Raw genomic sequence first — 15020 nt, 5'->3', positions numbered from 1 at the left:
AGGAACATTCTCTTTGAGCCGTCATGCTGTACGGTCTAAATTTGGTAAAGTGATAATAACTAAGTCAATTACATGGTTTAAAGTCAAAGTCTTGGTCAAAATCATTTATCAAGATAACACAATGTACACTTATGAACGTCAATAAAGAAATACATATTAAATGCTGAATGCTTCTAATTTTACATTTACTGCGAGTTCTCAAATCAAGGGCGTAGAACGAATGAGGAGAACCGGCAAAACTCGCCACTCTAATTGTCAAGTTTTTTGTTTAAACAATGTTTGTAAGGAGCTGCAACCAGTGGCGTAGCTACCTAGGCGCTAGGCGGGGCAGTGCCCCGGGGCCCTCAAGCTCAGGGGGCCCTCGAATCCTTACCAGAAATCTCGATCGTTCTTAACTTTTGGAAATTTCTCCCATTTTCAAAATAAATATGATAGGTTGCAACCCCACTTTAATCAATACATTCTTTTGAGAGAAATTCAAAAGTTATGCCTAGGGAATTCCCCTAAATTCTTTCTGTAGTTTGGTAGTGTTGTCAATTTGACGGACAGTGATATGTGCATTTTATTATTCATCGATGTGCGTTTTATTGTGAATTCGAGTTAAGATTTTTTTTTGAGAACTTAAAAAATTCATGCTGTATCAGAAGTAAGTAAGCTAATGTAATGTGTAATAAACTTTTTGTACTGGTCAATATAGTGGTTCAATTTTATTTGATTTTACCACTCGTATTGATGTCCGTTAAAGTCAATAAATCCTGTCAAATCTAAAGATTTCGGCTACAGCTCATTGTATAACGCGAATTAGATAGCAATTGAAAACAAAACCGCATCAAGCCTGGATTTAAACGAAGTCATTGATACTTGTATATTTCATATTTTTATTTGATAAAACCTAATCAGTTTACATAGCAGTGGGGCCCCATTTTTTAATTTGCCCCAGGGCCGTTGCTCACCTAGCTACGCCACTGGCTGCAACCATTACACCATGTTCCACATGACATAGTTAATTAATAATAAAAACAAATATTTGTCCTCAATCTGCAGTAGGCATGGTTTAATAAGTAAATATCTCATTGATTTTGTTACAAATTTGTATTTTAATTTTATCTATTCTTCTGATTTCTCACAATCTAATATGTTTAAAGTTTTGTAATGATAAATAGTATATAATAGTTGTCTTAAGTTCTGTTCTCCAACTTTAGTTTACTTATCAAAGAAATGTCCGAACCAGGGGTTAACCATGTCCAAACCAATCAAAGGAAGTAATTACAAAACTTGTTAATTCCCACTAGCGTCCGATCCACCAGCGCCTCTCTTGGAGGGATCTTAGTTCTCTTAAAACTATAAGCACAATTACACTTTATTCGTTTTCAAACTCTATAAACACTAGAGAGCTCTGTAGACATTATTCCATTAAAGTTGGATTTTTTATTTATTTTTCTCGAAGAAAAATTCTTTAAAGATAATCATTATGCAGATTGTTTGCTTTTTAACGTAACTAACAAAATAAATCAAACAATATTGACTTGATTATTGATTATGATTATACTTTGACTTGTATAATTCTTACGTTTCCTTTTACATCACTATTCGCTGTTCATGTATTTGTAAGATTAGCTTTTAAGTTTTTAGTTTGTTACTAATTTTTTTTTGTATTACTTTAGATTAAGGATTCTGCGCTTCTCGCACGCATCATGTTTCTTTTTTTTTAGTTTTTCTCTTAACTATGGTTGCCTGGAAGAGATCGCTTATTAGCGATAAGGCCGCCCGTTGCATCCCTTATAATTTTTATGTATTTTTGTGTTTCTTTTATTTGCAACGAAGTGTAAATAAAAAAATAATAATATTCGTAATGCAACTTAGTTATAAAAAATAGAAAGCTTTAAACAGTAAGTTGAACTATAAATGTATAGTTCAATATTAAGGCATTAAACTATTAAAACCTCATAAAAGGATATTGTAATTTCAATGTATTCATTGAGACGGTTTAATTGCGCTTTTGCACTGCATCGGCAAAGATAAGTGGGCAATAGGAGAGAAAAATAAAGTTGTGAGAACAGTTCGCTTGCGCGTGTTACCTCCCCACAGCCCCGCTACCCCCGGCCGCTTGCACGCCAGTCGAACTCAGCACCCGACACTTGAGCCACGTTTTTCGCGACTTTTCCTGGATTTTCCGCCAAACATGCTCCTGAATTTATTCGTATTGTGTGTGTTATAGTGTGTGTGTGTGAGTGGATATTTTCGGGCTATGCGTAGCACGTAAGTTGTCTTATTAATTTGTTGCGATCTTATAAATCTAGTTACTGATGGTGCCAAAAGTATTCTTAGATTTATTACCCACTCAAGTTTCGTGTATTATATGTTGGTAATGTATTGAGTAGGTAGACGTATATGACCTATGATCTGCGACAGATTCACGCCGCGTGGTGCCATGGGAAATTACATTATGTTATGGCATAGATTGAATGTTCAGGATTGGTTAATATTAGATTTAATGATTTTCGTTTTGTTAGTTGAATGAAAATATCTCAAGTTACCTTATATTTTGTTGAAGTTTATTTTTGGATTATAATTCTAAATAAAAATTTCAATATGTTATTATTATTAATTAATTCTTAAAAACAGCTTTATTACAATAAATACTTTATTCAATTTACTTTTGGAATAATGTACCTATTTTCTGTTTTATACGAAATTAATCTATGATACTCATATTACCTCTGAAGAGATATTATTAATACCGCATGTTGAAAAATATTTAGGTACATTTAGGCATAACGTGAAAGCAGTATTTTCTCTATACTGGGTATTAGGTGGAAAGAGGATATGGCAATTAGGGCGATTTCCGGCATTAAGTTATTCAAGCGTGCATGGTACTAGCCGGTACCTATTTATGCCAGATTACATACTACTTATATATAATATAAACGACAAGTGAACCTATATGGCACTTATATAAGTTTCAAACCTTTACATAGTAGGTACTTAAATAGGTAATATATAAAAAAAATATATAACGGTTTCTAAATATACCACTATATTTTCTTATGACTACCTTCTCCTTATAATTCTATGCAAAAAATTAAAAGACCGGCAACACACTTTCGAGCCTTCTTGGAGTATAAGTGTCTATGGGCGGTGGTCATTTAACATCAGGTGAAGGTAGGAGCCCGTTTTCTAACTGTTTAAAAAAAATTAACCGTTCGAAAACGGTTAATGATTGATATGTTGCGTATCAAGTAATTAAACCTTTATTAAAATCATTATCATAATAAATGGTTTTACGTTGGTTTCTATGAAAGTTTTTTCCAAATTAGCCAAAACTTATAGTTTTGCCAGCAATCAAGCCATCAATAATTTAAGACGTAGGGCGAAAGATGGCGGGTCTAACACACTTTTATGAAAAACCCTATTTAACAAAACCCTTGGCGTACATAATGAAATAATTATACCTGTATATCTTTATATATATATAATTCTTCTGTGAGTGTGTATGTCACTGAACTTCTCTCAAACGACTGGACCGATTTTGATGAAATTTTTTGTGTGTGTTCAAGGGGATCTCGGAATGGTTTAGATTCACAAATCAGCCCGCCAGATGGCGCTGCAGTCGGTACTTTCATACTTTGCTTTACTAATCGCTTGAAATATCATGCAGGACAACGTCTGTCGGGTCCACTAGTATCCTATATTTCAATTACCTGTGCATACAGTCTGTTTGGTATATAAGCAGGCACTTGAACAATTCGCATATTTACGAGGTTTAGCTTAACACCAAAGCAGCTGTGCATTTTAGCCTTTCATTTAGCTCTGATTTTCAGCTTGCGTTTGTCAACAGTGTTTAGGACATATATAAGTCTACATCCAGCTTTACTGAATCTAAATTAGGGTACCTAAAAGGGGAATAGTTTTATGTTCGCTTACAAGAGTATGGAATACAGTACCCTTTACGTGACTACGACCTAGGTGTCGCAACTAAAATGGTTAGAGTTAAAAGTTAACGATATTCGTGGGCAGTCTTTTTCCTTACGAAAACAATTAATTATTACAACTTTAATTATTTATTCATATAATATTATTACGCTATACATTAACAATTAGGTAGTTCCTGTATAATAAATATTGTGCGACTAGCGCCTAAGTCTTGCTATTCTTAAATTTTAGTTCGTGCGCTTCCATTTGCAATAAATACTTGAACGTTCAAATGTTCATCAAATTCGTGAGTAAACCAGCGTCATAGATTACTCAGAATCTATGACGCGTATACACAACACGCTGAAAAGCTACTAAAGAAAAATTATTTAACATACTATATGAGGCCTAAGGGTAAGCACGATACTAAGCGCTAAGTGTACCGTATGTCACATGTGCTACTCTTTAAATATACGAGAGTATGTCTCTATATCATTCATAACACTGAATCTCGACTATGAATATTATCCTTAGACACATAGCGAGTAAACAGAATAATTATAATACGTAATGAATTTGTGTATTAGCTTTGTAATTAAAGACGATCTCCTGACTCAAAAACTTTACCATTACTCTGACAAATCTGCATTTAAACGTAAGATGGTATTGGTAACGCAAAAATAAAAATTTAGAAGCAACTTCAAAATAGTTCTGTTCGAAATCGATTTTAAATTTTGTTATGTTTTCATGGTGCTAAAAGTTTAATCCGAGAGCCCATGAAAGTTGGGTCGTAAAATAATAGAAAAGTCAGTCGTTACCCGAAGTTAGTTACTAATTGAATGAAGTTAGCAGGCGCTAATGAAAAGAACAATGTACGCAGTGCTTACGAGTCGCTACGATAACTTTTATTTGTTTTTTCAAATACTTTATTGAAACTCTTGTACTTCAACGTGGAGATTGTTTTTTTATGTTACTGTGTTGTTTTAATATTTTTCAAACGTTTCATGTAGCGGAGAGTTATAAAATAACTTTCATCGAGAAAATAACTTCGGAACGCATACACGTAAATATTTCGAAACAAATTAAAGTTTTTTTTACGTATTTACATACTTTCTTATGTCATACTATATTTTTTGCTAATGTGTTTCTAAAATACTAATTGATGTTCACGACCATATTGTTTGTAATGTATTTTATTATCTTAAACAAATACATTACTAGAATGAGTAGTAGTTAAACAAAAATTATAAATTAGTTAAATACAATTTTAAAAAACTCTTAAATATTATAAACATCACAGAAATTATAATAAAACCCGGAACAGAAATGTAGTAGAAATTTCTAGAGCTCACACCGCAGACCTATAACAATTACTCAAGTAATAATCATCCCTAGAAGTTGGTTAAAAGGGTCAGCACTTCCCCTTAGTAGGGAGAACTATTTTTACAACCCCTTAGATACAGGGACTGATGTATGAGACAACTTGGCAACAATTGAAGGGAAGTTTATAGCTGACTCGCAAATTAGTCTCTTGAATGTTAAACTTGAATAGTTCGTCGCTATAAAGCTTGAATTAAGGATTTGATACTAGTATTGACAAACAATTTTTTCGGCGTAGTTGTGTCAGTTGATTTTAATTACTCGAGTTTATACTTCCCAAACTAAACTGTTAGATAGTTAATCGTATGATTATTAATAACCCATCAATATCGTTTCATTATTTATGCACTATTAATAGCGTGCAATGAAAGAATGTTTTCAGTCTTTGTTGTAAGGAAACTTCAACAAAGCGTTACCATTATTACGTTTTTGTATGTAATTGCGATGTAGTTATCTCAATATCAATGGCAATGTCCTAGCGATCCCTCCGACTCCCTAGATCTAGTTAGTTTAGAGCTTAAACTCGACATGAGTTACAAGATTGACGTACTTACTTCTAAATCAATGAAACAGACAAAGAAATGGGCTTGGACCCGTTGTTTTTATATGAGACTTAATACATCATACTCAGCTTAAAGTTAAATATTCAATAACCTATTAGAATAGCATATTTATATCTCATTAATTAAACAAATTTTATTACTATACCCTGGTTAATTGACCGACGTAATTTTACTATGGAAGTAACGAATAGCAAAAATACTTTTAGCTTCATTCATATATAATTGTTAATTAACTTATTGTGATTTACTGCCAAAGGGTAGCTTGGTCTATAGGGTGCAACTTCATATGCAAGGCGTAGACTACTGGGTACAATAAAACTAATGGGCATATCGAATAATAGAATGCGGAGCGTAGTTGGGATCTATGGCCTTCTGTTGACATTGAATCTATACAGATTTAATGATTCTTGATATCTAGGTAATGGCTGATATTGGCAGCAGAAACCCCTAATAGTATCATACAAATATAAATAATATATGTATATAAATTTAAAAAAATCAAATTCGAACATCTGTGTTTTGCTTGGTTGACTGATCAAGTTTATTTTGTCTACCCACATTTTTGGTGCTGTTTTCTTTTGTTATTTTATATATGTACCTACATCTGTGCACTCTAATTTCTAATTTTTAATCTTAGTTTTAAATATTGTTTCTCAGTAAGTGAATTATGTATGCAATTCTTATGAGAAATAATGTTATTCTTAAACCAAAATATATACATACAAACTTCGTAGAATTGACCTTTGACCTTTACCATAATGAAATTCATAACATTGTTTTTCTTAGCAACGATTTTCACTACATGCGTCATAGAATCGTTTCGATATTCGTTATTTAAATATCAGGGGTTAAATAAAATATTGTCTAAAGTTCTGCAGGTTATATTATAAATCTCTTATATCTGAGAATTTAAAGTTAGGAAGTGGCGGTAATGAATTGTGATGTGTATGTAGAGATCAGAATAACTTAATACAAGTTGATGCCAAAGATATAAAAATTTAGTAGTAGTAGTTCATTACCATACTGGCGGGGATTGGGACGACGGCCAAGTACAATAAAACCATGTTCATAGAAGTTTGACCTATTTCTACTGTCTGTGATCTTTCTGTTTCTACAGAAGTGTATATAAAAATGCTTAGATTTGTATCTAAATTCCTAGTATAGACAACATACAATTTTAAATCTGAAGCTTTATTTAAAGGCCTTTATTTAGAAGGAATTGTTTGAATTAAAAACCATTGTCTTTTAGGTAAAAATTAAAGAATAATGTATAACTCCTACCTTATTGATCTCAATTATTTTTATAACAATAAATAAATCTTACTACATCTCCAATTAGTTTTAAGCCTCACCAATAATGAAACCAACATATTTTTGAGTTAATCTTATACTCTTGTATCCACCGTCTTAATTACAAACGCTATGAGCGCTAATAAGGTATGTTGATACGTTTTAAATGTGTATGATATTGTAAGATAATGTTTATTGATTAACAGATTTTAATGCAAAACGCATTTCTTCTATCGTAAACTTCATTTAATACATTTATATAATTAATAAAGCGTTAAAACTAAACGTATCGATAATTTATTAATTTGTTACCCTATGTGTACGTACTATAATAATATTTAAAACACGTCGTAGTCGTTATAGCGCGAACAAATATATTGTATTTTTAACCACTATTTGCATTTAAAATACAATGTATTACTCTAGTGAAAAAATGATAATCACGGTAACAAACATTAGGTACATATTTTGTAATAATACTCATAATACTACTTAGTTTAATTTGCTGTCTGAGCATTTATACATGACGACTAACTACCAATATTTAACTTAACTGTTTAATTTTCGAATATATTTTTTTAGCGGGTATAAAAATGAATTTATTCCGACCACGATTGCGGAAGACTTGCCGTGATTGCAAGTCTCTCTGAGCATGATTGGTGAAAAGCACTCCAAACGAGTTATGTAAATAATGTAATAAATTTGTATTCATATATTTTAGTACGTATGATTGCGTACCTAAGTATGCAAAACAATATTTAATTTAATTTATATCGAAAATGTAAATTCATTTAAAGTTACTAATTACTAAATGTATGATTTGAAACGCGTCAATTTGCCGATTAATTACTTGATCAATTAATTACCTATGCAAAAATGTGAAGGCTGTTTCAGAATTCAAAAATAATGAAATCTAAAAGAGTTCATCCTTATTCGATCGAAGTAGGAGGAAACACAAAAATGTTCCCGCTCATGAAAATAAAATATCCGAATACCATTTTGGTATCACTGTCATATTGATAAAGTAGTTATCAATATCGACCGATTCAAGGTTCCATCTTGATGTACTACAACATGTATTCTTCATAGAATTCGTGAGTGTCATGACAAGGAGCAAGGTGTATTTCCTTACACGCTTCTTGTAAAAATATTTGGCGATTAAAAGGAGTGTTAGAGAGTTTCCTTCCAGCTTTACGCGTCGTTCTACGGCCTGAGAACTGGCAGTAAATGCAAATTTATAGACATTCGATTTTTTAGACGTTCATAAGTAGATTTCTACTGGAATAAATGATATATGAATTTTATTTTGTTTATTTATAACTTTACCGATATAAAAAACGTAGGTTTTTGTTGTTGGTGAGCAATGGTAATTTTTAGCAAACCTAATTTATAAATTTAATATACATACTTTTATGCTTTTAGGTATGAAACAGTTAATTTTAATGAATGCTTTGGTAAATTGTACACTTGAAAATGTTTCAGGAACCCGCGGATTAAAATTTAATTTTTCTCATAACGAGTTCGCCGTGCATCCGACCGTGAACTGGCTTATTGGACAGACCTTTAGACCAAAACATTATAATATTAATTTGCTTGCGTTGGCATTTTATTTTTTACATTTATCAATCAAATAGTTAAAAATCAAAAATACCTTACATACCTAAAAACCCTTTTATGAACTATTTTATTAACTTTTTAAAACTTTGTTCTTAAAATCTTAAATAGAAGTTTTATTCTACAATCCTATATTGTTTGTGTTTATTAGTTTAAATAAAACATATAAAATATTAGTTATTCCAACATAAATGTAAAATAATTTAAAAAATAATCACATTTTATTAGTGTAGTGAAAGTAAAAGACTATATAATACTTATATAATAAACAGTAAAATGAGCCGTTACTCATCAAAATGGTAAAACAGTTAATGTCAAAACCAGAGAGAAAATAAAAATATTTTATATTTTCATATCACTAAAACAGTTTTATGTATCCTAGAGATCATTCTTGCATTTTTACGCCGCGTTTATGCAATTACTCTTGCATATTTAACGTTCAGCAAAAAATAGTGGGAAAATGCGGTAGAATAAGGATTTCGACCAGACGGATTAGCAAGTGAAATCAGAGTAACGACGTTTGGTAAAGCGGAGCGCAAATAGAGGGAAAAAATCTTTTCCGAGCGTCCTCGTGTTTTCGAGTTTTGTTAGCTTACGTACAGTTGGGAACGCATTGTTTAATTTCATCACAAAAACTGGAGGTATATGGTGTCTCTGTATATATATTTGATTAGATTACTTACTGGGAAAACTTTGTACTTGAGTTGAAACAATTAATCTAGACATACACATTTCAAAAAAATTGTACCTTCTAACCAGTTAATCACTTATCATCCTTTAAATTGGAATTTTAGCGCAAAATTTAAAAGCACAGGAATACTTAATGACATATACACACACTACACAGCACACACACATTGCACACTTGAAGCGAACCGAATGGGAAAAGGGATTATTTTTTATTGTTTTTGATGTCTTATTTAATTTTTTTTTGAGTATTGTTATTTTGTGTGGGTGTGTGTGTGTTTTTCGTATGTTATAAATGTTATGTCTATGTCTATTATATACAGTATGGTTTTGCCTATCGTTTTTTATTTAAAACATTTTCAAAGTCAAAGTCAAATCATTTATTTCAATTAGACCATCTAAAATGGCACTTTTGAACGTCAAAAAAAAATATAAAGAAGATTCTAGTTGTCTGTTCAAAAATGAAAACAAACTGATAATACAAAGAAGCTTGAAAATCCTTCAACTGATCTCGTTCGCATTTTAAGCATCTATTTTGTATGGATACAACATAGAATCTAAATAAACAGAATTCTAAATCACGAATTCAATCCGCATCTACAAAAATCTACATCTACCAAAATTAACCAAAATCTGCGAACAAAACTTTCAATTGAAACGCAAATGAACGCAATCAATACACAAAACGTATCTTAAAACAGTTCTCGAAATTGTGACAGTTAAATAAACATCCGTAACTGCCTCAGTCCAATTACATGACGAAATTCTGGAAAATCTATGAGGTGAAAATGTGCCATTTCAGACAGGGAATAAAAGCCAATATTTCGTGCAATGCTGAAGATGTTGAAAATTTGTGGTACTTCGAGAAAGCTTTTCCAGCGCAGCCTTTTATCTTCCACTCTTCGTTCGGGAATATCTAGGTATTATCACATGTTATTTTCGGATTCCCGAGCGTAGGATTGACTGAATATCATTTAATAAACGGCCCGTAAAATAAAAATGTGTCATATTTCGGATTATATCCGATAGCAGCTTATGTTTATTTTATATGACAACTGAAGAGATAAATAATTTTAAATACCTTATCAATGATTTTAAGACATTAATTGTTCTCAGTATCTTTTTTGTTTTTCATATATTTGTTGTGTACCTATTGTTAGTACATTGTTGTATTTTTAAGATTAAAATACGACAATGATTTGTTAAGAACGAGTTTAGTATATTAATAACAGTTTGAAAGTCATTGAGTAGATATAAATAACAATAGAAAATCAAATATAGTTTACTATTTAATCTAGAAACAAGTTTTTACGAACAATCTTATGATGATGAAAAAACCTTTTCCTTGTCAATAGTAGAAAACAGTATTTATCCTTCTTTCTTTTGACTACACTTAATCCTTTGATGCTTAATTAACGTAATTCATAGCGTAATTCTATCAAAATATCAACTTTATACGTGTTAAGTCAATTGCAGTGTGTTGTTACATTCATGTTATAAGAATAATTTTTCTTTAAAGTTAACATATACCAACCAACAGACCAGTGTTAGCCAACGAATATGCGGACGTCTGTCAACCCTGACTATGTACGGCCTAGACCCAAAATAGGCGTGGTATAGGAAAAAAGGCTAAAAAATCGAGGACATAGGTGAAGAAATCTGAAACCATTAGGTTTGTAGCGCCAACGATTTTTTGCAATCTACGTAGATAATTCGTCTAATATTTCGTAGTAGCTGAACGTGTTGTATTATACAATATGTCATTCGCATCGTCATTAAGACGAGAGCGGGCTTGAATAAAGGGCGTCTTAAACTTCAAAGCCATCCCTCGGATTAGGGCGAACAAAAAGATCCAAGCAATAAAAAGAAGTGGGTCAAACGCGTAACTAATCTTGAAACAAACATGTTTACAAAAATTTAAATCCTACGCTCAGCTGAGCTTTCTTAAATTAGTAAAATAATAACGTTTTCTCAAGTTTCTTAAATTTTTTCGTTTCTTTGGCATTGAAATAAAACGCAACTTATTCTATGAAATCATTAATGTAAGCTGTTGCAGTCTACAGAAGAGTGAACAGTAATGATTTGAACTGAGACTCCAGGTTATATTAGACGTCAAACGTTTGTTAAATTAATGTCATCACATGCTTTATATAATTTATGACAGTTGAACAACATGTAACAATTTCATATGAAGAACTTTTGTCCATGTTAGTCACAAAGATGCAAGTAACGAAGAAGGTATCAAATAGCCACTTGCGATTTTATCCTTCTGTGTAACATTATTATAAGCTCATCGAAAATACAAACGCCACTTTGAATCAAAGAAAAAAAAAAACAGTAATGATTAGCATAAATATGGCATCATGCGTATTATCTAATCTGTAGTCTACATCTTCTATTTTGTTACTACTAATTTTATGTTCAAATTATAGACCATAGATTAGCAGTCGATTAGACTATACTTTGTACGTCGAAGTACATTAATTATTTAGAAGTAGTTGACGTATTGCGAAATAAAATATTTAGACATGTAAATGTTGACATTTATACAAATTAGTGTATATCTTTTTGGACTAACTCACTTCAAATACAAAAAAGTTTAAATACAGGTAGCAATAATTCGTGCACAAAGTCTGATATATATTCTACTCGCAAGTTTTCGCATTATTTCCATATAGAGCAAACTGCTCCAAGTTTTCTAAAACTAAGATCCACCGGGTTTGAACCAAGCTACTTTAATATCGTAATGTATATTCTACGACATACCCTGATCATGTTATGTATACCTATGTGAATAATTTAATTATTTCTTCGGTTGGATGCTATTAATTTTAAAAAATTAAACTAAAGTTATTAAAAACGTACTAATTGGTCTACTACGTTTTAAGTTAAACATTTAAGTACAACTTCAAACCAGGTTTATACAAAGTCGGTTTAAACAAGTATATATGTATTTAGGTAAGTTTTTAGTCTGTTAATAATATTTTCTTTTGTATTACTTTAGATTAAGGTTCTATATATATATATTTTTTTATATAACATTTGGTTCTGCACTTCTCGCACGCATCATGTTTCTTTTTTTTTAGTTTTTCTCTTTAACTAGGGTTGCCTGGAAGAGATCGCTTATTAGTGATAAGGCCGCCCGTTGCATCCCTTATAATTTTTATGTATTGTGTTTCTTTTATTTTCAACGAAGTGTAAATAAATAAATAAAATAAATTTTAAATACAGATACAGACAAATGTTGTAGTAAACGGCCAGTCACACAATAAATAATTTCCGCTAGGGCTCTTGGGGAATATGGTAGGAAGCTGTCTCATCTCCTTCCAGTCCCGACTCTTCCTTTACTGACATATACTTCATAGTACTATAAAATTCAACGTGAAAATAAGTATTTTAATAAAACGTGAACCATTATTTGGGCCAACAGCTCGTGTTACAGAATTATTTATGAAAAAAGTAATTTGGAAACGTAATTGTTTCTGTGTTGACCTGTTTATTCGCGATCTTGTTGAGAGCCACACTCTGAAAATCAAACTACAATTTTTCGATGATATTATCGAAATTATGCTCCAGTAATTTTCCAATAAATTCAGAGTAGAGCACAAAGTCAGTGGGTGTGATTAACCCAGATAGGATGCTGCATAATCTGACATACTGTATCTACCTAATATTGGGTTGAATCTGGCTAGACATAATTGCATTGTCTTTCGGATCTGGATTCCTCATTAAGCTTAGACGGGAATATATTACTAAAAATTTTAGTAATAGAGGCATTTATGATGTCATAACATAGATCTGAACCACTATTGAATATGATAATAATCTATATATAATACAAGCTGATCCGGCAAACGTCGTTTTGCCATGTTTATCATTTATAATAAAAAATAGGGGTTGATTTTAGAGGGGTGAAAATTAGGGGTTGTATGTATTTTTTAATGCTGTATCATAAAAAAAATAAAAATTTATCTAGAAATTAAAAAAAAAATTAGGGGTGGACTACCCTTAACATTTAGGGGGATGAAAAATAGATGTTGTCCGATTCTCAGTTATACCCAATATGCACACAAAATTTCATGAGAATCGGTCAAGCCGTTTCGGAGGAGTTTAACCACAAACACCGCGACACGAGAACTTTATATATTAGATATATATATTTATATATATAACGCAGGAAGGAATGCCTGACTGGGGAGAATTATTTAGTTAAATATTAAGCATAAGTTAGGCTAGGCTCGATTAAAACGTATCTACCTATATTAAAGTTTAATTTTACTTACATTGTTATAAATAAGTGATATTTAGTTGCAAGAAGTTCTCGTTACGTAGGATAAAATATAAAGTAGTAATCACGATATACACATAGCTATTCACCTTGATGAATTATTTGCAATAAAGCGATCATTCCTGTCATTATCATATGATTATAACGCGTGCAAATTCGTAAGCAAATATTTGATTGTAAAACGTGTGATTCGGATAACCACACCGGTTAGTCTAGCGTGTCATATCGCAATACTTTGGTAATGTCACGCGATATTCAATCTATATAATCTATATCTAAAGTGCAGTGTCTGCACACTCACTAGTGCCATATAAATATTTGAAGACTATTCTGCATACATTGCAAGATACCATGTAATATGTTAACCACAAGCTAATCAGTTCGTAAATACTTTAGTACTGAATTTACAGTAATCATATTTTTATCAACTAAAAAATCGGTTGTCTGTAAAGTCGGTTTACTGACGATAGTTGAACGTGACAACGTCATAAAAAAATATTGATGGGATGGTTGATTTTTCAAAAAAAAAAATTTTTTTCTTTGTTTGATAGGTATTTTGTATGGATATAGAGAAGGAGGTAAATGGAAATCACAATTGAATTGATCAAGTTACATTTATTTGTACGCATAAATATAATTGTGTCAATTTTAAATGGAACGCCTCAGAGCGAGGTAACGCCTCAGAGCGAGGTAACGCCGCATGAGTCATGTTTTTTCGTGCGTGCAGCCGGCTCCATCGAATTATAAGACGTTGTCACGTCAAAAGCCACAGTTTCCTTAAAATAAACAGCAAATTCATTTTAAAGAAGCAATTTATTATAAGAAAAATAAATTTTAAAATGCGTTATATTGTTGCTGTAACATAATCCCGTGGGCTCGGAGTGAAACCAGCAATTACGAGTGGAAAATAATACTGAACTCCCCGTACCACGTGACTTTTACAGCGTGTCGCTAAAACTATCGCTGGTGTTGTACCAAGGCCAAATCCCTTTATTCTGAGCAGCGTTTTGATGGAGCACTTTTTAGGTAATAAACTTCGCGGCTTGCTTGATAGTGTCATTTATCACGGCTTTCCAAGCATTCATATTGCTGTTTATTCCTTACATTATGAAGGTTATTTGAAATATACTAATATTATTTAGATCTCCATTTTGAGTGTAGGCGTCTTTCTCGACAAATTAAATATCTAATTGTATAAATGTTAAACAATGTGTGGGCGTGAGCAATTCATTAATTTTTTGTTATATCATTTTGTTGAGCTAAAATTAATAATTCATATAAAACTG

At 31.6% G+C, this 15020-nt stretch overlaps 1 protein-coding gene across 1 annotated transcript in view; it reads left to right on the top strand.

Moving 5' to 3' along the window:
* Window positions 1-2108: 2108 nt before the first annotated feature.
* Window positions 2109-15020, top strand: part of LOC125052548 — a 49773-nt gene continuing 36861 nt past the window's right edge. The window contains exon 1 of the mRNA XM_047653463.1: window positions 2109-2259. The gene's annotated coding sequence lies outside the window, so the exon portion shown is untranslated. The remainder of the gene's footprint in view (window positions 2260-15020) is intronic.

The sequence above is a fragment of the Pieris napi genome, chromosome 9 (genome assembly GCF_905475465.1).
Source record: "Pieris napi chromosome 9, ilPieNapi1.2, whole genome shotgun sequence".
In the NCBI taxonomy this organism is placed as follows: Eukaryota; Metazoa; Arthropoda; class Insecta; order Lepidoptera; family Pieridae; genus Pieris; species Pieris napi.
The sequence above is the reverse complement of the archived record's forward strand: the minus strand, read 5'-3'. Positions and strand labels throughout refer to the sequence as shown.